We start from the raw sequence: 22,230 nt of genomic DNA on the forward strand, positions 1-22,230 counted from the left end.
CCACAACATGATATGCCAATTGCTATTTACCCTTCATAAGGACCCTTTTCATCGAATCCGATCCGACTAAAGTGGGAGAGACAGACACCCGCTAGCCACCTTATGCAACTAGTGCATGTCAGTCGGTGGAACCATTCTCACGTAAGAGTACGTGTAAGGTCGGTCCGGGCCGCTTCATCCCACAATGCCACCAAATCAAGATTGGACTAGTAACGGTAAGCATATTGAACAAAATCAACGCCCACAACTACTTTGTGTTCTACTCGTGCATAGAAACTACGCATAGACCTAGCTCTGATACCACTGTTGGGGAACGTAGCATAAATTCAAAATTTTCCTACGTGTCACCAAGATCTATCTATGGAGTCATCTAGCAACGAGGGAGGAGTGGATCTACATACCCTTGTAGATCGCGCGCGGAAGCGTTCAAGAGAACGGGGTTGATGGAGTCGTACTCGTCGTGATCCAAATCACCGATGATCCTAGCGCCGAACGGACGGCACCTCCGCGTTCAACACACGTACGGAGCAGCGACGTCTCCTCCTTCTTGATCCAGCAAGGGGGAGGATAGGTTGATGGAGATCCAACAACACGACGGCGTGGTGGTGGAAGTAGCGGGATTCCAACAGGGCTTCGCCAAGCGCTGCGAGAGGAGGGAGATGTGTCATGGGAGGGAGAGGGAGGCGCCAGGGCTTAGGTTGGGCTGCCCTCCCTTCCCCCCACTATATATAGGGCCAAGGGAGAGGGGGGAGGCGCAGCCTTGGCCCTTCCTCCAAGGAAGGGTGCGGCCAGGGAGGAGTCCCTCCTCCCCAAGGCACCTCGGAGGTGCCTTCCCCTTTTAGGACTCTTCCTCTCCCTTGATTCTTGGCACATGGGCCTCTTGGGGCTGGTGCCCTTGGCCCATATAGGCCAAGGTGCACCCCCTACAGCCCATGTGGCCCCCCGGGGCAGGTGGCCCCACCCGGTGGACCCCCGGGACCCTTCCGGTGGTCCCGGTACAATACCGGTGACCCCGAAACTTGTCCCGATGGCCGAAATAGCACTCCCTATATATAATTCTTTACCTCCGGACCATTCCGGAACTCCTCGTGACGTTCGGGATCTCATCCGGGACTCCGAACAACATTCGGGTTACTGCATATACATATCCCTACAACCCTAGCGTCACCGAACCTTAAGTGTGTAGACCCTACGGGTTCGGGAGACATGCAGACATGACCGAGATGACTCTCTGGTCAATAACCAACAGCGGGATCTGGATACCCATGTTGGCTCCCACATGTTCCACGATGATCTCATCGGATGAACCACGATGTCAAGGACTTAATCAATCCCGTATACAATTCCCTTTGTCTAGCGGTACGATACTTGCCCGAGATTCGATCGTCGGTATCCCGATACCTTGTTCAATCTCGTTACCGGCAAGTCTCTTTTACTCGTTCCGTAACACATCATCCCGTGATCAACTCCTTGATCACATTGTGCACATTATGATGATGTCCTACCGAGTGGGCCCAGAGATACCTCTCCGTTTACACGGAGTGACAAATCCCAGTCTCGATTCGTGCCAACCCAACAGACACTTTCGGAGATACCCGTAGTGCACCTTTATAGTCACCGAGTTACGTTGTGACGTTTGGTACACCCAAAGCACTCCTACGGTATCCAGGAGTTGCACAATCTCATGGTCTAAGGAAATGATACTTGACATTAGAAAAGCTTTAGCATACGAACTACATGATCTTGTGCTAGGCTTAGGATTGGGTCTTTGTCCATCACATCATTCTCCTAATGATGTGATCCCGTTATCAATGACATCCAATGTCCATGGTCAGGAAACCGTAACCATCTATTGATCAACGAGCTAGTCAACTAGAGGCTTACTAGGGACATGGTGTTGTCTATGTATCCACACATGTATCTGAGTTTCCTATCAATACAATTCTAGCATGGATAATAAACGATTATCATGAACAAGGAAATATAATAATAACCAATTTATTATTGCCTCTAGGGCATATTTCCAACACCCAAGACATGTGATTTGCTCTCCCTCTTGGCGCAGCCCTACCTCTCTCCCTCCTTGTCTCTCGTAGTGCTTGGCGAAGCCCTGCTGGAGTCCCGCGCTCCTCCACCATCACCACGCCGTCGTGCTGCTGCTGGATGGAGTCTTCCCCAACCTCTCCTTCTCCCCTTGCTGGATCAAGGCGTAGGAGACGTCATCGGGCTGTACGTGTGTTGAACACGGAGGTGCCGTCCGTTCGGCACTAGGATCATCGGTGATTTGGATCACGACAAGTACGACTCCATCAACCCTGTTCACTTGAACGCTTCCGCTTAGCGATCTACAAGGGTATGTAGATGCACTCTCCTTCCCCTCGTTGCTAGATTACTCCATAGATTGATCTTGGTGATGCGTAGAAAATTTTGAATTTCTGCTACGTTCCCCAACATGTGTGTCATGAGGGCTGCCATAGATTTCGGCTTTTCCTAACCAAGGTGCCGGGCTAGCCACTCGTCGCGAATGTTGTGTTTGAAAGCTGCTAAGGCCTCCGCATTCGGACAGTCGACAATTTGATTTTTCTTTGTTAGGAACCGAGTCCAGAATTGCCTGGCCGATTCTTCTGGCTACTGAATTATGTGGCTCAAGTCATCGGCATCTGGTGGTCGCACATAAATGCCCTGAAAGTTGTCGAGGAATGCGGCTTCCAGATCTTCCCAATAGCTAATGACTTTGCTGGCAGGCTATTAAGCCAATGCCGCGCTGGTCCTTTGAGCTTTAGTGGGAGGTATTTGATGGCGTGTAAGTCATCACCACGGGCCATATTGATGTGGAGGAGGTAATCCTCGATCCATACCACAGGATCTGTTGTGCCGTCGTATGATTCAATACGCTTTCCTTTTGATGTTGGAGCACCAAATCCCAAGAATGAATCAACAAAGGAAGGAAATCCCCAAAATATCATGAAAAAATCACCGTTAATTTGCATTAGTTGACAGGTGGACAGTTGTCAGACCCAACCCAGCTGCATGCTGCGTCTTTGAGCACACCACGCTGTTTCATCATCTCTCTAACTTGGTGCACAGAGTCCCATTTTCCGGCGGCCGCAAGGGTGTTGGAGAAGGCCATGTAGGCGCCCGGTCTCCCGGCGCGGCTCAACTCAAATACCTCCCTTGACGCAACATTGGCAATGTCCACGTCGCCGTGCAGGGTGGCCGCCCCGAGGAGGGCCGCCCACACATCAGAGTTTGGCCTCGCCGGTATCCCCCTGACGAAATCGTATGCCTGGCGCACGCTACCGAACCTGCCCAATAGGTCCACCATGCAAGCGTAGTGTTCCATCCGTGGTTTGAGCGAGCGGTCGTGCTCCATGCTCTGGAACACCTCCTGGCCTCAGGACAGCAGTCCGGCACGCGCGCACGCCAATAGGGCGCTCAGGAATGTGGCATGATTTGGCCTGATGCCCTGCTGCTGCCCCCACATCTCCTCCAACAGCAAGAGAGCCTCGTCTGAAAGGCCGTTCTTCCCATACCCGTCGGTCATCGAAGTCCATGTGATGACGTTCCTCTCTGCCATCCCGTCAAACACCCTCCGCCCCTCCTCAACTCGGCCGCACTTGGAGTACATGTCGAGCAGCGCACTCCCCACCTTGATGTCAGAGATGACCTTGCTCTTGATGACCTAGCAGTGCACCTGCTCCCCGAGCTCCGGCGACGACAAGAGCGAGCACGCGCCAAGCACTCTCACGCATGTCGACACCGTCGGTCGGAACCTCGCTCGCTGCATCGCCTTGAACACCTCCAGCATTGCGTTGTACACCACGACGTCCTTGTCCTCCATCCCGTCGAATATGGCCTCGGCGTCCCTGTACAACCCTTGGTTCATGCAGCCGACGATCAGCGCCATCGAGCACACCACGCTCGGCTTAGGCACCATGTCATACACCCGCCGAGCATAGCCCAGCGACGCGTTCTTCACGTAGGCGTCCACCAACGCTGCGACGAGGATGTCTAAGCCATCTCTAAAGCATAACCCCAAAACGATAACGGTAAATCAGTAAGAGGCATCATAGATCGTACCATATCCAGTAAAGTATGATTACGACGTTTGGACACACCATTACACTGTGGTGTTCCCGGTGGCGTGAGTTGCGAAACTATTCCGCATTGTTTCAAATGAAGACCAAACTCGTAACTCAAATATTCTCCTCCACGATCAGATTGTAGAAACTTTATTTTCTTGTTACGATGATTTTCCACTTCACTCTGAAATTCTTTGAACTTTTGAAATGTTTTAGACTTATGTTTCATTAAGTAGATATACCCATATCTACTCAAATCATCTGTGAAGGTGAGAAAATAACGATATCCGCAGTGAGCTTCAATGTTCATTGGACCACATACATCAGTATGTATGATTTCCAATAACTCTGTTGCTCGCTCCATTGTTCTGGAGAACGGAGTTTTAGTCATCTTGCCCATGAGGTATGGTTCGCAAGTACCAAGCGATTCATAATCAACAGAAGTCCATCAGAATGGAGTTTCTTCATGCGCTTTACACCAATATGACCCAAACGGCAGTGCCACAAATAAGTTGCACTATCATTATCAACTCTGCATCTTTTGGCTTCAATACTATGAACATGTGTATCTCTACTATCAAGATTTAGTAAAAATAGACCACTCATCAAGGGTGCATGTGTTGGAAATATGCCCTAGAGGCAATAATAAAAGCATTATTATTATATTTCCTTGTTCATGATAATTGTCTTTATTCATGCTATAATTGTGTTATCCGGAAATCGTAATACATGTGTGAATAATAGACACCAACATGTCCCTAGTAAGCCTCTAGTTGACTAGCTCGTTGATCAACAGATAGTCATGGTTTCCTGACTATGGACATTGGATGTCATTGATAACGAGATCACATCATTAGGAGAATGATGTGATGGACAAGACCCAATCCTAAACATAGCACAAGATCGTATAGTTCGTTTGCTAGAGTTTTCCAATGTCAAGTATCTTTTCCTTAGACCATGAGATCGTGTAACTCCCGGATACCGTAGGAGTGCTTTGGGTGTACCAAACGTCACAACGTAACTGGGTGACTATAAAGGTATACTACGGGTATCTCCGAAAGTGTCTGTTGGGTTGACACGGATCAAGACTGGGATTTGTCACTCCGTATGACGGAGAGGTATCACTGGGCCCACTCGGTAATGCATCATCATAATGAGCTCAAAGTGACCAAGTGTCTGGTCACGGGATCATGCATTACGGTACGAGTAAAGTGACTTGCCGGTAACGAGATTGAACGAGGTATTGGATACTGACTATTGAATCTCGGGCAAGTAACATACCGATTGACAAAGGGAATTGTATACGGGGTTGCTTGAATCCTCGACATCATGGTTCATCCGATGAGATCATCGAGGAGCATGTGGGAGCCAACATGGGTATCCAGATCCCGCTGTTGGTTATTGACCGGAGAGCGATCTCGGTCATGTCTACATGTCTCCCGAACCCGTAGGGTCTACACACTTAAGGTTCGGTGACGCTAGGGTTGTAGGGATATGTATATGCAGTAACCCGAATGTTGTTCGGAGTCCCGTATGAGATCCCGGACGTCACGAGGAGTTCCGGAATGGTCCGGAAGTAAAGAATTATATATAGGAAGTACTATTTCGGGCATCGGGACAAGTTTCGGGGTCACCGGTATTGTACCGGGACCACCGGAAGGGTCCCGTGGGTCCACCGGGTGGGGCCACCTGTCCCAGGGGGGCACATGGGCTGTAGGGGGTGCGCCTTGGCCTACATGGGCCAAGGGCACCAGCCCCAAGAGGCCCATGCGCCTAGGGTTTCAAGGAGGGAAGAGTCCTAGGAGGGGAAGGCACCTCCTAGGTGCGTTGGGGAGGAGGGATTCCTCCCCTTGGCCGCACCCCCTAGGAGATTAGATCTCCTAGGGACGGCGCCCCCCTTGGCCCTCCTATATATAGTGGGGGAGATGGAGGACTTCTCACCTTTTTGCCTTTGGTGCCTCCCTCTCCCTCTCCAACACCTCCTCCTCCTCCATAGTGCTTGGCGAAGCCCTGCCGGAGTACTGCAGCTCCATCACCACCACGCCGTCGTGCTGCTGCTAGTGCCATCTCCCTCAACCTCTCCTTCCCCCTTGCTGGATCAAGAAGGAGGAGACATGGCTGTTCCGTACGTGTGTTGAACGCGGAGGTGCCGTCCGTTCGGTGCTAGGATCTTCGGTGATTCGAATCACGTCGAGTACGACTCCCTCATCCCCGTTCTTTGAACGCTTCCGCTCGCGATCTACAAGGTACGTAGATGCATCTAATCACTCGTTGCTAGATGAACTCCTAGATGGATCTTGGTGAAACCGTAGGAAATTTTTTGTTTTCTGCAACGTTTCCCAACAGTGGCATCATGAGCTAGGTCTATGCGTAGTTCTTCTTGCGCGAGTAGAACACAATTTGTTGTGGGCGTAGATGTCGTCAACTTTCTTGCCGCTACTAGTCTTATCTTGCTTCAACGGTATTGTGGGATGAAGCGGCCCGGACCAACCTTACACGTACGCTTACGTGAGACCGGTTCCACCGACTAACATGCACAAGTTGCATAAGGTGGCTGGCGGGTGTCTGTCTCTCCTACTTTAGTTGGAGTGGATTCGATGAAAAGGGTCCTTATGATGGGTAAATAGAAGTTGACAAATCACGTTGTGGCTTTCACGTAGGTAAGAAAACGTTCTTGCTAGAACCCTACTTCAGCCACGTAAAACTTGCAACAACAATTAGAGGACGTCTAACTTGTTTTTGCAGCAAGTGCTTTGTGATATGATATGGCCAAAGTTGTGATGAATGATGAATGATCTATATGTAATGTATGAGATGTTCATGCTATTGTAATAGGAATCACGACTTGCATGTCGATGAGTATGACAACCGGCAGGAGCCATAGGAGTTGTCTTTATTTTTGTATGACCTGTGTGTCATTGAGAAACGCCATGTAAATTACTTTACTTTATTGCTAAACGCGTTAGCCATAGTAGTAGAAGTAATAGTTGGCGAGCAACTTCATGGAGACACAATGATGGAGATCATGATGATGGAGATCATGGTGTCATGCCGGTGACAAGATGATCATGGAGCCCCAAGATGGAGATCAAAGGAGCTATGTGATATTGGCCATATCATGTCACTATTATTATTTGATTGCATGTGATGTTTATCATGTTTTTCATCTTGTTTGCTTAGAACGACGGTAGTAAATAAGATGATCCCTCATAATAATTTCAAGAAAGTGTTCCCCCTAACTGTGCACCGTTGCGACAGTTCGTTGTTTCGAAGTACCACATGATGATCGGGTGTGATAGATTCTAACGTTCACATACAACGGGTGTAAGACAGATTTACACATGCAAACACTTAGGTTGACTTGACGATCCTAGCATGTGTACAGACATGGCCTCAGAACACAGAAGACCGAAAGTTCGAGCATGAGTCGTATAGAAGATACGATCAACATGAAGATGTTCACCGACGTTGACTAGTCCGTCTCACGTGATGATCGGACACGGCCTAGTTAACTCAGATCATGTTATACTTAGATGACAGGAGGGATGTCTATCTAAGTGGGAGTTCATTGAATAATTTCATTAGATGAACTTAATTATCATGAACTTAGTCTAAAATCTTTACAATATGTCTTGTAGATCAAATGGCCAACGTAGTCCTCAACTTCAACGCGTTCCTAGAGAAAACCAAGCTGAAAGACGATGGCAACAACTACACGGACTGGGTCCGGAACCTGAGGATCATCCTCATAGCTGCCAAGAAAGATTATGTCCTACAAGCACCGCTAGGTGATGCACCTGTTCTCCCTGCAGAACAAGACGTTATGAACGCTTGGCAGGCACGTACCGATGACTACTCCCTCGTTCAGTGCGGCATGCTTTACAGCTTAGAGCCGGGGCTCCAAAAGCGTTTTGAGAGACATGGAGCATATGAGATGTTCGAAGAGCTGAAAATGGTTTTTCAAGCTCATGCCCGGGTCGAGAGATATGAAGTCTCCGACAAGTTCTTCAGCTGTAAGATGGAGGAAAACAGTTCTGTCAGTGAGCACATACTCACTATGTCTGGGTTACATAACCGCTTGACTCAGCTGGGAGTTAATCTCCCGGATGACGCGGTCATTGACAGAATCCTTCAGTCGCTTCCACTGAGCTACAAGAGCTTTGTGATGAACTTCAATATGCAGGGGATGGAAAAGACCATTCCCGAAGTATTTGCTATGCTGAAATCAGCAGAGGTAGAAGTCAAGAAGGAACATCAAGTGTTGATGGTCAATAAAACCACTAAGTTCAAGAAGGGCAAGGGTAAAAAGAACTTCAAGAAGGACGGGAAGGGAGTTGCCGCGCCCGACAAGCAAGCTGCCGGGAAGAAGCCAAAGAATGGACCCAAGCCCGAGACTGAGTGCTTTTATTGCAAGGAAAGTGGTCACTGGAAGCGGAACTGCCCCAAATACTTAGCGGACAAGAAGGCCGGCAAAACGAAAGGTATATGTGATATACATGTAATTGATGTGTACCTTACCAGTACTCGTAGTAGCTCCTGGGTATTTGATACCGGTGCAGTTGCTCACATTTGTAACTCAAAGCAGGAGCTGCGGAATAAGCGGAGACTGGCGAAGGACGAGGTGACGATGCGCGTCGGGAATGGTTCCAAGGTCGATGTGATCGCCGTCAGCACACTGCCTCTTCATTTACCTACGGGATTGGTTTTAAACCTCAATAATTGTTATTTAGTGCCAAGTTTGAGCATGAACATTGTATCAGGATCTCGTTTAATACGAGATGGCTACTCATTTAAATCCGAGAATAATGGTTGTTCTATTTATATGAGAGATATGTTTTATGGTCATGCTCCGATGGTGAATGGTTTATTCTTAATGAATCTCGAGCGTAATGCTACACATATTCATAGTGTGAGTACCAAAAGAAGTAAGGTTGATAATGATAGTCCCACATACTTGTGGCACTGCCGCCTTGGTCACATAGGTGTCAAACGCATGAAGAAGCTCCATGCTGATGGAATTTTAGAGTCTCTTGATTACGAATCATTTGACACGCGCGAACCATGCCTCATGGGTAAAATGACCAAGACTCCGTTCTCAGGAACAATGGAGCGAGCAACCAACTTATTGGAAATCATACATACTGATGTGTGCGGTCCAATGAGTGTTGAGGCTCGCGGTGGCTATCATTATGTTCTCACCCTCACTGATGACTTGAGTAGATATGGGTATGTCTACTTAATGAAACACAAGTCTGAGACCTTTGAAAAGTTCAAGGAATTTCAGAGTGAGGTTGAAAATCAACGTGACAGGAAAATCAAGTTCCTGCGATCAGATCATGGAGGAGAATACTTGAGTCATGAGTTTGGCACACACTTAAGAAAATGTGGAATAGTTTCACAACTAACGCCGCCTGGAACACCTCAGCGTAATGGTGTGTCCGAACGTCGTAATCGCACTCTATTAGATATGGTGCGATCTATGATGTCTCTTACCGATTACCGCTATCTTTTTGGGGCTATGCTTTAGAGACTGCCGCATTCACTTTAAATAGGGCTCCGTCGAAATCCTTGAGATGACACCGTTTGAATTATGGTTTGGGAAGAAACCTAAGGTGTCGTCTCTAAAAGTTTGGGGATGCGATGCTTATGTCAAGAAACTTCAACCTGAAAAGCTCGAACCCAAATCGGAAAAATGCGTCTTCATAGGATACCCTAAAGAAACTGTTGGGTATACCTTCTACCTCAGATCCGAAGGCAAGATCTTTGTTGCCAAGAATGGATCCTTTCTAGAGAAGGAGTTTCTCTCGAAAGAAGTAAGTGGGAGGAAGGTAGAACTTGATGAAGTATTACCTCTTGAACCGGAAAATGGCGCAACTCAAGAAAATGTTCCTGAGGTGCCTGCACCGACTAGAGAGGAAGTTAATGATGATGATCAAGATACTTCTGATCAAGCTCCTACTGAAATTCAAAGGTCCACAAGGACACGTTCTGCACCAGAGTGGTACGGCAACCCTGTCTTGGAAATCGTGTTGTTAGACAACGGTGAACCTTCGAAGTATGAAGAAGCGATGGCGGGCCCGGATTCCGACAAATGGCTAGAAGCCATGAAATCCGAGATAGGATCCATGTATGAAAACAAAGTATGGACTTTGACTGACTTGCCCGTTGAGCGGCGAGCCATAGAAAATAAATGGATCTTTAAGAAGAAGACAGACGCGGATGGTAATGTGACCATCTATAAAGCTTGCCTTGTCGCTAAGGGTTATCGCCAAGTTCAAGGGATTGACTACGATGAGACTTCCTCACCGGTAGCGAAGCTGAAGTCCGTCCGAATCATGTTTGCAATTGCCGCATTTTATGATTATGTAATATGGCAAATGGACGTCAAAACGGCATTCCTTAATGGTTTCCTTAAGGAAGAATTGTATATGATGCAACCGGAAGGTTTTGTCGATCCTAAGAATGCTGAAAAGGTGTGCAAGCTCCGATGCTCGATTTATGGGCTGGTGCAAGCATCTCGGAGTTGGAACATTCGCTTTGATGAGATGATCAAAGCGTTTGGGTTTACGCAGACTTATGGAGAAGCCTGCGTTTACAAGAAAGTGAGTGGGAACTCTGTAGCATTTCTCATATTATATGTAGATGACATACTTTTGATGGGAAATGATATAGAACTCTTGGACAGCATTAAGGCCTACTTGAATAAAAGTTTTTCAATGAAGGACCTTGGAGAAGCTGCTTATATATTAGGCATCAAGATCTACAGAGATAGATCAAGAAGCCTCATAGGTCTTTCACAAAGCACATACCTTGATAAGATATTGAAGAAGTTCTATATGGATCAGTCTAAGAAGGGGTTCTTGCCTGTGTTACAAGGTATGAAATTGAGCTCAGCTCAATGTCCGACCACGGCAAAAGATATAGAAGAGATGAGTGTCATCCCCTATGCCTCAGCCATAGGTTCTATTATGTATGCCATGCTGTGTACCAGACCTGATGTAAACCTTGCCGTAAGTTTGGTAGGAAGGTACCAAAGTAATCCCGGCAAGGAACACTGGACAACGGTCAAGAATATCCTGAAGTACCTGAAAAGGAATAAGGAAATGTTTCTCGTTTATGGAGGTGACGAAGAGCTCGTCGTAAAAGGTTACGTCGACGCTAGCTTCGACACAGATCTGGATGACTCTAAGTCACAAACCGGATACGTGTATATTTTGAATGGTGGGGCAGTAAGCTGGTGCAGTTGCAAGCAGAGCGTCGTGGCGGGATCTACATGTGAAGCGGAATACATGGCAGCCTCGGAGGCAGCGCATGAAGCAATTTGGGTGAAGGAGTTCATCACCGACCTAGGAGTCATACCCAATGCGTCGGGGCCGATCAAGCTCTTCTGTGACAACACTGGAGCTATTGCACTTGCCAAGGAGCCCAGGTTTCACAAGAAGACAAGGCACATCAAGCGTCGCTTCAACTCCATTCGTGAAAATGTTCAAGATGGAGACATAGATATTTGTAAAGTACACACGGACCTGAATGTAGCAGATCCGTTGACTAAACCTCTCCCTAGAGCAAAACATGATCAACACCAGAATTCCATGGGTGTTCGATTTATCACAATGTAACTAGATTATTGACTCTAGTGCAAGTGGGAGACTGTTGGAAATATGCCCTAGAGGCAATAATAAAAGCATTATTATTATATTTCCTTGTTCATGATAATTGTCTTTATTCATGCTATAATTGTGTTATCCGGAAATCGTAATACATGTGTGAATAATAGACACCAACATGTCCCTAGTAAGCCTCTAGTTGACTAGCTCGTTGATCAACAGATAGTCATGGTTTCCTGACTATGGACATTGGATGTCATTGATAACGAGATCACATCATTAGGAGAATGATGTGATGGACAAGACCCAATCCTAAACATAGCACAAGATCGTATAGTTCGTTTGCTAGAGTTTTCCAATGTCAAGTATCTTTTCCTTAGACCATGAGATCGTGTAACTCCCGGATACCGTAGGAGTGCTTTGGGTGTACCAAACATCACAACATAACCGGGTGACTATAAAGGTATACTACGGGTATCTCCGAAAGTGTCTGTTGGGTTGACACGGATCAAGACTGGGATTTGTCACTCCGTATGATGGAGAGGTATCACTGGGCCCACTCGGTAATGCATCATCATAATGAGCTCAAAGTGACCAAGTGTCTGGTCACGGGATCATGCATTACGGTACGAGTAAAGTGACTTGCCGGTAACGAGATTGAACGAGGTATTGGGATACCGACGATCGAATCTCACGCAAGTAACATACCGATTGACAAAGGGAATTGTATACGGGGTTGCTTGAATCCTCGACATCGTGGTTCATCCGATGAGATCATCGAGGAGCATGTGGGAGCCAACATGGGTATCTAGATCCCGTTGTTGGTTATTGACCGGAGAGCGATCTCGGTCATGTCTACATGTCTCCCGAACCCGTAGGGTCTACACACTTAAGGTTCGGTGACGCTAGGGTTGTAGGGATATGTATATGCAGTAACCCGAATGTTGTTCGGAGTCTCGGATGAGATCCCGGACGTCACGAGGAGTTCTGAAATGGTCCGGAGGTAAAGAATTATATATAGGAAGTACTATTTCGGGCATCGGGACAAGTTTCGGGGTCACCGGTATTGTACCGGGACCACCGGAAGGGTCCCGGGGGTCCACCGGGTGGGGCCACCTGTCCCGGGGGGCCACATGGGCTGTAGGGGGTGCGCCTTGGCCTACATGGGCCAAGGGCACCAGCCCCAAGAGGCCCATGCGCCTAGGGTTTCAAGGAGGGAAGAGTCCTAGGAGGGGAAGGCACCTCCTAGGTGCCTTGGGGAGGAGGGATTCCTCCCCTTGGCCGCACCCCCCTAGGAGATTAGATCTCCTAGGGCCGGCGCCCCCCCTTGGCCCTCCTATATATAGTGGGGGAGATGGAGGACTTCTCACCTTTTTGCCTTTGGTGCCTCCCTCTCCCTCTCCAACACCTCCTCCTCCTCCATAGTGCTTGGCGAAGCCCTGCCGGAGTACTGCAGCTCCATCACCACCACGCCGTCGTGCTGCTGCTGGTGCCATCTCCTCAACCTCTCCTTCCCCCTTGCTGGATCAAGAAGGAGGAGACGTGGTTGTTCCGTACGTGTGTTGAACGCGGAGGTGCCGTCCGTTCGGTGCTAGGATCTTCGGTGATTCGAATCACGTCGAGTACGACTCCCTCATCCCCGTTCTTTGAACGCTTCCGCTCGCGATCTACAAGGTACGTAGATGCATCTAATCACTCATTGCTAGATGAACTCCTAGATGGATCTTGGTGAAACCGTAGGAAATTTTTTGTTTTCTGCAACGTTCCCCAATAGCATGACCATAAAACATATTACTCATATAAATAGAACAACCATATTCTCTAATTTAAATGAATAACCGTCTCGCATCAAACAAGATCCAGATATAATGTTCATGCTCAACGCAGGCACCAAATAACCATTATTTAGGTCTAAAACTAATTCCGAAGGTAGATGTAGAGGTAGTGTGCCAACAGTGATCACATCGACTTTGGAACCATTTCCCACACGCATCGTCACCTCGTCCTTAGCCAATCTTCGCTTAATCCGTAGCCCCTATTTTGAGTTGCAAATGTTAGAAACTGAACCAGTATCAAATACCCAGGCACTACTGCGAGCATTAGTAAGGTACGCATCAATAACATGTATATCAAATATACCTTTCACTTTGCCATCCTTCTTCTCCGCTAAATACTTGGGGCAGTTCCGCTTCCAGTGACCAGTCCCTTTGCAGTAGAAGCACTCAGTCTTAGGTTTAGGTCCAGACTTGGGTTTCTTCACTTGAGCAGCAACTGGCTTGCTGTTCTTCTTGAAGTTCCCCTTCTTCCCTTTACCCTTTTTCTTGAAACTGGTGGTCTTGTTGATCATCAACACTTGATGCTCCTTCTTGATTTCTACCTCCGCAGCCTTTAGCAATGCGAAGAGCTCAGGAATCGTCTTATCCATCCATTGCATATTATAGTTCATCACGAAGCTCTTGTAGCTTGGTGGCAATGATTGAAGAACTCTATCAATGACACTATCATCAGGAAGATTAACTCCCAGCTGAGTCAAGTGGTTGTGGTACCCAGACATTCTGAGTATATGTTCACTGATAGAACTATTCTCCTCCATCTTGCAGCTGTAGAACTTATTGGAGACTTCATATCTCTCAATCCAGGCATTTGCTTGAAATATTAACTTCAACTCCTGGAACATCTCATATGCTCCATGATGTTCAAAACATCGTTGAAGTCCAGGTTCTAAGCCGTAAAGCATGGCACATTGAACTATCGAGTAGTCATCAGCTTTGCTCTGCCAGGTGTTCACAACATCTGGCGTTGCTCCTGTAGCGGGTTTGTCACCTAGCGGTGCTTCCGGGGCGTAATTCTTCTGTGCAGCAATGAGGATAATCCTCAAGTTACAGACCCGTCCATGTAGTTGCTACCATCATCTTTCGACTTAGCTTTCTCTAGGAACGCATTAAAATTCAACGGAACAACAACACGGGCCGTTTATCTACAACAACATAGACATGCAAAATACTATCAGGTACTAAGTTCATGATAAATTAAAGTTCAAATAATCAAATTACTTAAGAACTCCCACTTAGATAGACATCTCTCTAATCATTTAAGTGATCACGTGATCCATATCAACTAAACCATGTCCGATCATCACGTGAGATGGAGTAGTTTTCAATGGTGAACATCACTATGTTGATCATATCTACTATATGATTCACGCTCGACCTTTCGGTCTCAGTGTTCCGAGGCCATATCTGCATATGCTAGGCTCATCAAGTTTAACCCGAGTATTCTGCGTGTGCAAAACTGGCTTGCACCCGTTGTATGTGAACGTAGAGCTTATCACACCCGATCATCACGTGGTGTCTCGGCACGACGAACTGTAGCAACGGTGCATACTCAAGGAGAACACTTATACCTTGAAATTTAGTGAGAGATCATCTTATAATGCTACCGCCGAACTAAGCAAAATAAGATGCATAAAGGATAAACATCACATGCAATCAATATAAGTGATATGATATGGCCATCATCATCTTGTGCCTTTGATCTCCATCTCCAAAGCACCGTCATGATCATGGCTTGACACCTTGATCTCCATCGAAGCATCATTGTCATCTCGCCAACTATTGCTTCTATGACTATTGCTACCGCTTAGTGATAAAGTAAAGCAATTACATGGCGATTGCATTTGATACAATAAAGCGACAACCATATGGCTCCTGCCAGTTGCCGATAACTGTGTTACAAAACATGATCATCTCATACAATAAAGTGTAGCATCATGTCTTGACCAAATCACATCACAATATGCCCTGCAAAAACAAGTTAGACGTCCTCTACTTTGTTGTTGCAAGTTTTACGTGGCTGCTACGGGCTGAGCAAGAACCGTTCTTACCTATGGATCAAAAACCACAATGCAGTATAGTGATTGATTTTTGATCTTCGGAAAGAACCCTATTCATTGAATCTGATTCAACTAAAGTTGGAGAAACTGACACCCACCAGCCACCTGTATGCGAAGCACGTTGGTAGAACCAGTCTTGCGTAAGCGTAGCGTAATGTCGGTCTAGGACACTTCATCCAACAATACCGCTGAATCAATAATCAACTAGTGACAGCGAGCAATATGTATATACCCACACCCACAAGTCCTTTGTGTTCTACTCGTGCATATAACATCTACAGATAAGCCTGGCTCTGATACCACTGTAGGGAACGCAGTAATTTCAAAAAATTCCTACGCACACGCAAGACCATGGTGATGCATAGCAACGAGAGGGGAGAGTTTCGTCTACGTGCCCTCGTAGACCATAAGCGAAAGCGTTACGAAAATGCGGTTGATGTAGTCATACGTCTTCACGATCGACCGATCCTAGTTCCACAAGTACGGCACCTCCGCGATCTGCACACGTTCAGCTCGGTGACATCCTATGAACTCACGATCCAGCAGGGTGTCGAGGGAGAGCTTCGTCAGCACGACGGTGTGATGACGGTGATGATGATGCTACCGGAACAGGGCTTCGCCTAAGCACTGCTACGATATAACCGAGGTGGATTATGGTGGAGGGGGCACCACACATGGCTGGAAAACAATCAACTTGTGTGTTCTAGGGTGCCCCCCTGCCCCCGTATATAAAGGAGCAAGGGAGAGGCCGGCCAGCCCTTGGGGCGCGCCAGGAGAGGAGTAGTCCTCCTCCTAGTAGGAGTAGGACTTCCCTTTCCCTACTCCTACTAGGAGGGGGAAAGGAAGGAGGAGAGGGAGAAGGAAAGGGGGGCACCCCCCCTTCCCTAGTCCAATTCGGACCAGAGGGGGAGGCGGCATGCGGCCTTCCCTCGCTGGCCCTCTCTCTCTCTCCACTAAGGCCCATGTGGCCCATTAGTTCTCCCGGGGGGTTCGGTAATCCTCCGGTACTCCGGTTTTCTCCGAAATCACCCAGAACACTTCCGGTGTCCGAATATAGCCGTCCAATATATCAATCTTTATGTCTTGACCATTTTCAGACTCCTCATCATGTTCGTGATCACATCCGGGACTCCAAACTACCTTAGGTACATAAAAACACATAAACTCATAATACCGATCGTCACCGAACGTTAAGCGGGCGGACCCTACGGGTTCGAGAACTATGTAGACATGACCAAGACACGTCTCCGGTCAATAAACAATAGCGGAACCTGGATGTCCATATTGGCTCCCACATATTCTACTAAGATCTTTATCGGTCAAACCGCATAACGATATACGTTGTTCCCTTTGTCATCGGTATGTTACTTGCCCAAGATTTGATCGTCTATATCTCAATACCTAGTTAAATCTCGTTACCGGAAAGTCTCTTTACTCGTTTCGTAATGCATCATCCTGCAACTAACTCATTAGTCACATTGCTTGCAAGGCTTATATTGATGTGCATTACCGAGAGGGCCCAGGGATACCTCTCCGACAATTGGAGTGACAAATCCTAATCTCGATCTATGCCAACTCAACAAACACCATCGGAGACACCTGTAGAGCACCTTTATAATCACTTAGTTACGTTGTGACGTTTGATAGCACACAAAGTGTTCCTCCGGTATTCAGGTGTTGCATGATCTCATAGTCATAGGAACATGTATAAGTTATGGAGAAAGATATAGCAACAAACTAAACAATCATCGTGCTAAGCTAACGGATGGGTCAAGTCAATCACATCATTTTCTAATGATGTGATCCCGTTAATCAAATGACAACTCATGTCTATGGTTAGGAAACATAACCATCATTGATTCAACGAGCTAGTCAAGTAGAGGCAAACTAGTGACACTCTGTTTGTCTATATATTCACACATGTACTAAGTTTCCGATTAATACAATTCTAGCATGAATAATAAACATTTATCATGATATAAGGAAATATAACTAACAACTTTATTATTGCCTCTAGGGCATATTTCCTTCACCCCCTCCCCCCGGGCTAGTGCTCCTCATGAGTGTTGGTCCAACCTGTGAACCGCCGGTGACCGCCAGGGGCAACTCTGGATTGAACTACCGGAAGTTTGGACAATCCGACCGTGGCCTGAGACGAGATACGCGTGGCTACTATCAGGGTGTCGGCACGTCGGGAGATCTTGTTGGACTAATTTTACCATTGTTGAAATATCTTGTGCACCGGGATTCCGAGTCTGATCGAAGGGTCCCGCGATTGAGGATTGTCTCCGCCGATCATGAGCTTGTCATGGGCTAAGTTGGAACACCCTTGTAGGGTTTAAACTTTCGAGAGTCGTGCCTGCGGTTATGTGGCAGATGGGAATTTGTTAATATCCGTTTGTAGAGAACTTGACACTTGACTTAATTAAAAGACACCAACCGCGTGTGTACCCGTGATGGTCTCTTTTCGACGAGGTTCGGGAAGAGAACACGGTGGGGTTATGTTTGAATGTAAGTAGTTCAGGATCACTTCTTGATCACTTCTAATTTACGAACGTTGCGTGGTTTCTCATCTTACTCTTGTACTCGTATGTTAGCCACCATACTTTGCTTAGTGCTTGCTGCAGCTCCTCCTCATAACCACATCCTACCCTTAAGCTTAAATAGTCTTGATCTCACGGGTTTTGAGATTGTTGAGTCCTCCTGACTCATAGATACTACCAAAACAGTTGCAGGTGCCGATGTTACCGATGCAGGTGACGCAACCGAGCTCAAGTGGGAGTTCGACGAGGACCTTGGCCGTTACTATGTTTCATTTCCAGATGATGAGTAGTGGTGCCCAGTTGGGACGATCGTGATTTAGCATTTGGGGTTGTGTTCTTTTTATTTGGTTCTGTCCGTAGTCGGACTATGTGTGTACTCTGAATGATGTATGAATTATTTGATCATTGTGTGACATGGCGATTGTAAGCCAACTATTTATTTATCCTTATTCTTGTACATGGGATTGTGTGAAGATGACCCTTCTTACAACAAAACCAAAATGCGGTTATGCCTCTAAGTCGTGCCTTGGCACGTGGGAGATATAGCCACATCTTGGGCGTTACACCAGACTAAGATCATAATTCATGAAAAAAAATACTGGCGCGTAGTGCTACCTGCTGCCAATATCTTTAATCCTAGTCATCTAGCTAGCGGCCTCTAATTGTATTCTGAATTTCTGATGATCTAATCCGCCTGCCTCTAGTAATATCCGAACAGCAGACTGTAGAACAGTGGATAGCGCCATCGTCGTGGCGAGCTGCCACCCCGGCAATTTGCAAACGCCCTAACCGGGCAAGCAGGACGGACTCGGACGGAGGATGGCATGAGCGGCAGCCGGCGGCAGCGGCAGCCGAATGGCATGAGCGACGCGGTTCGATGTACTTGGTTCATTGAATATATTTATACTAGATGATGCCCCGAGCGTTGCTGCAGGAATTTTGTATCCCACTATGTTAAGAAAATAAGTGTAAAACTATGGATTCATATAATATGATGGTATTGAAAGTTTTAGATACAAAATAAATGGCTGACGCTGCCCAACTCATACTTGCATAATCATATCACCATAATATATGTGTAATGATGAATAATCACCGAGCATAAGTCCTGAGGGAAATTGACTATAGCTAATCAATTTTTTTTTAAATCACCCTATACTGCCAGCCATAATCTCCTTTTAACTTCTGATTAGTAATCTCCGTTTCACTTCTCATTAGTAAACGGCAAGCATGCTCTTATGAATTGCTCTGATGACTTGACATGTAAACCTGACAATATCAAGTATAAATATTAAATGAGTAATGTACTGGATTCTTGGTCCATTTAGTCCTGGGAAAAAAAACTAAAATCATTGCCATTTCATGTCTAAATCCTCCAATATAACAATGAAGGGATGGTGCAAATCCAAAATCTCATGGTGAAATGTCTGAACAGAACCTGTTCAGAAACCACAACAGGATCTCTAACCTTATGAAATGTCAAATGCTCATGATTCCACATCAGCAACAAATTTTAGATCAAATCTTGCAATGACAGAGTAGAATAGCAAAACATGAATGGGGATCATAGGAATAGAAGAAGAAATTCATTAGGAAATAATGATATTGTCTATATTCTGATGGAAGGAATTGAGGAAAGAATGGACTCACTGAGGCATCAAGGCTATGGATCTAGACACGACAAAAGCTAGCGACTGCTAATTCCCTCGTCAGGGCTAGATGCCTAGATAGAACTCACCTAACATCCCGGACTCAGATTAATGCTGTCGTTGGCATCCTCACAGCCTCGTCATCCTTGAAGACGTCTACATGGATTCATAGAAGGTGAACAATTGGTCCGGCAATAGGAGTGATGCACACCGAACGGGAGCGCCATCCCCATCATGGGCTGCACACAGCTGAACCGCCGCTGCCTGTTGTGCTGTGGTGAAGGTGAGCGGAGGACGGTCGAGATGCGCCGGTCACCACCACCGCGGGTAGTGTTCCTGACCTTCTGTCGAGTTGAGGCATCCAACATAGTATGAAGTGAAAGAGAGGTATAGATAGAAGGAAGGTGAGAAGAATCCTTGGCAATTTTTTAAGCGTATCGGTGGAGATTTATTCATTGAGGGAGATGAAGGAACTTCTGGGATGAAAGGTCAGAAGATAACTCCCCGGGTACATTACTCGGGATGAAAGGTCAAAGAACTTTCCTCATCCTCCCACTGTTAATACTTGTTGGAAATTGTGGGCTATGCATGCGGTCTACCCTCTAATTCCTCAGCCTTTTCCATGGTGCCGCTCACAATGCATCTTGAGGCTAGAGGGTAGGGACCTATTTATAGACTCCACTTCCAGGCGTTTTATTATTCCACCTGTTTCCGGAAAGATCCGTACAACTCCTGGGCAATGTTACCAACCACGATCAAACATGCCAGTTTTTCGAGTCTAAATATACTAGTCCCTAGCACACATGCGTGAGTCATGTGCCATGATTAGATTGTATATGTGAGATCAACTTTCAATCTTAATCATGTGGGTCAACAGGTTGCAGAGCCGGTCCTGCAAAAACAAACCTAGCTCTTCCACCCTGAGATGTCCCGGGAAAATATGTACGTACATATAAAATTCTAGTAGAGTCGACCCTTATTAATTCCTCTACTGTATTCCATCACGGTCATCCTCAGGACCTCGAGTATTACTTCCTCGAGTGAAACACTGCATCAGTTATTCCCCATCACAAATATTAATAATATGAATAATTCCACATTGAGTTAAATAAATAATAATAATAATATTGAATAAATGTTGAAAGCCACATAAAGATCCAACATCTCCCACTTGGCTGAAACATAGTAATCATATATGAAGTTCCATGTGCAAACATGTTTTGAAAAGAATTCCTGACTGTAGTCAGTGAACCTGCACCATATTAGTATTATTATACAAATAAATAATATACAAATAAATAAAACATACGTACCTGAGTTTAATCATCCCACACCTCGTGTATACAATGGTAACTTCCTCAATTGTGTTTACTTTTAACCAGAAAACTCTAAAATAAGTGACAGGTTGCGATGCACATTCCACGATCATATATGATGTGTGAGATTCCCTTAGCAACACATATTTCCTTCCACCGCTTGAATGCGGCAATAAATTCCGGTAGCTAAGGATGATAGTATAACAAAGATACAAAAAATTCCAGTACCATTATTATCCCGTTTTCCATAGGAGTTCAATTCCTCGCTGAGTTTGGTTCCCTCTATCAAGGTAATTTAACAAGTTTGCAATTTTCCATAGAAATCGTTTCAAAATATTCTCTATGTAGTTCCACTCCCAAACAAAGGAAGCTTCAAACATTCCTTTCATACAAAAGTTAGAACATGATCAAGCTTTCACTTCCATCAATGTGAATTTGTAGATGACCGCCTTGATTCATTTAGAAAAACATATGACCTGCTTTCCATTGATGTGAAGCTTCATAAGACCATACATTAATATATTGGATTAGCAAACCATGTCTTTATTTCCTCTTACCCGAAATTCCAGAGAAAGAACTTCCACAAAGTATATTTCCCTTTGTGTAAAGAATTGAATAACAAGAGTGACATTATAATTAATATTCTAGTGAGCCAACTTTTCTTATATAAAAAAACTCGCATACAATGGGCTTGCGGTTGTTGGTAAGGTAATAAGTTCCCAAACTTTATTCTTCCTCATTGAGTTTATTCCTTCCTGCATTTCTTCCACCCATAGCTTGCATTGATGGAAAGGTAAAGCTTTCATAGGAGACTTCAATTATTCCTCGGAATTCAGAGTCACTTCCCCCAAAAACACGCCATCATTATCCAGACATGATATTCCAAGTTATTTCCTCCCACTTATCCTAAACATGTTAGTGTCAGGAGTTTCATTTGTAGTTTCCTTCGGGATCAAGAATAGTATGATTGCCAATAATTCCACCGTCATCCATATAAACATTATGCTCCCACTTTCCACCAGTTTTCCTTTTCCAGATCAAAGAAATACCCTTGATCCACTAGAATAAAAAATAACAAATTCCTGGTGTGTGCTTTGTATTAATTGGGAATTTCCTGCCAAGATAAAATACTTCTTTCCAG

The 22,230-nt window shown here is 45.9% G+C and overlaps 1 pseudogene; it reads right to left on the reverse strand.

Annotated features, from left to right (window-relative positions):
* Positions 1-2,989: 2,989 nt before the first annotated feature.
* Positions 2,990-18,870, reverse strand: LOC119315491 (annotated as a pseudogene).
* Between the last annotated feature and the right edge of the window lie 3,360 nt (positions 18,871-22,230).

The sequence above is a fragment of the Triticum dicoccoides genome, chromosome 6A, assembly GCF_002162155.2.
Source record: "Triticum dicoccoides isolate Atlit2015 ecotype Zavitan chromosome 6A, WEW_v2.0, whole genome shotgun sequence".
Lineage (NCBI taxonomy): Eukaryota > Viridiplantae > Streptophyta > Magnoliopsida > Poales > Poaceae > Triticum > Triticum dicoccoides.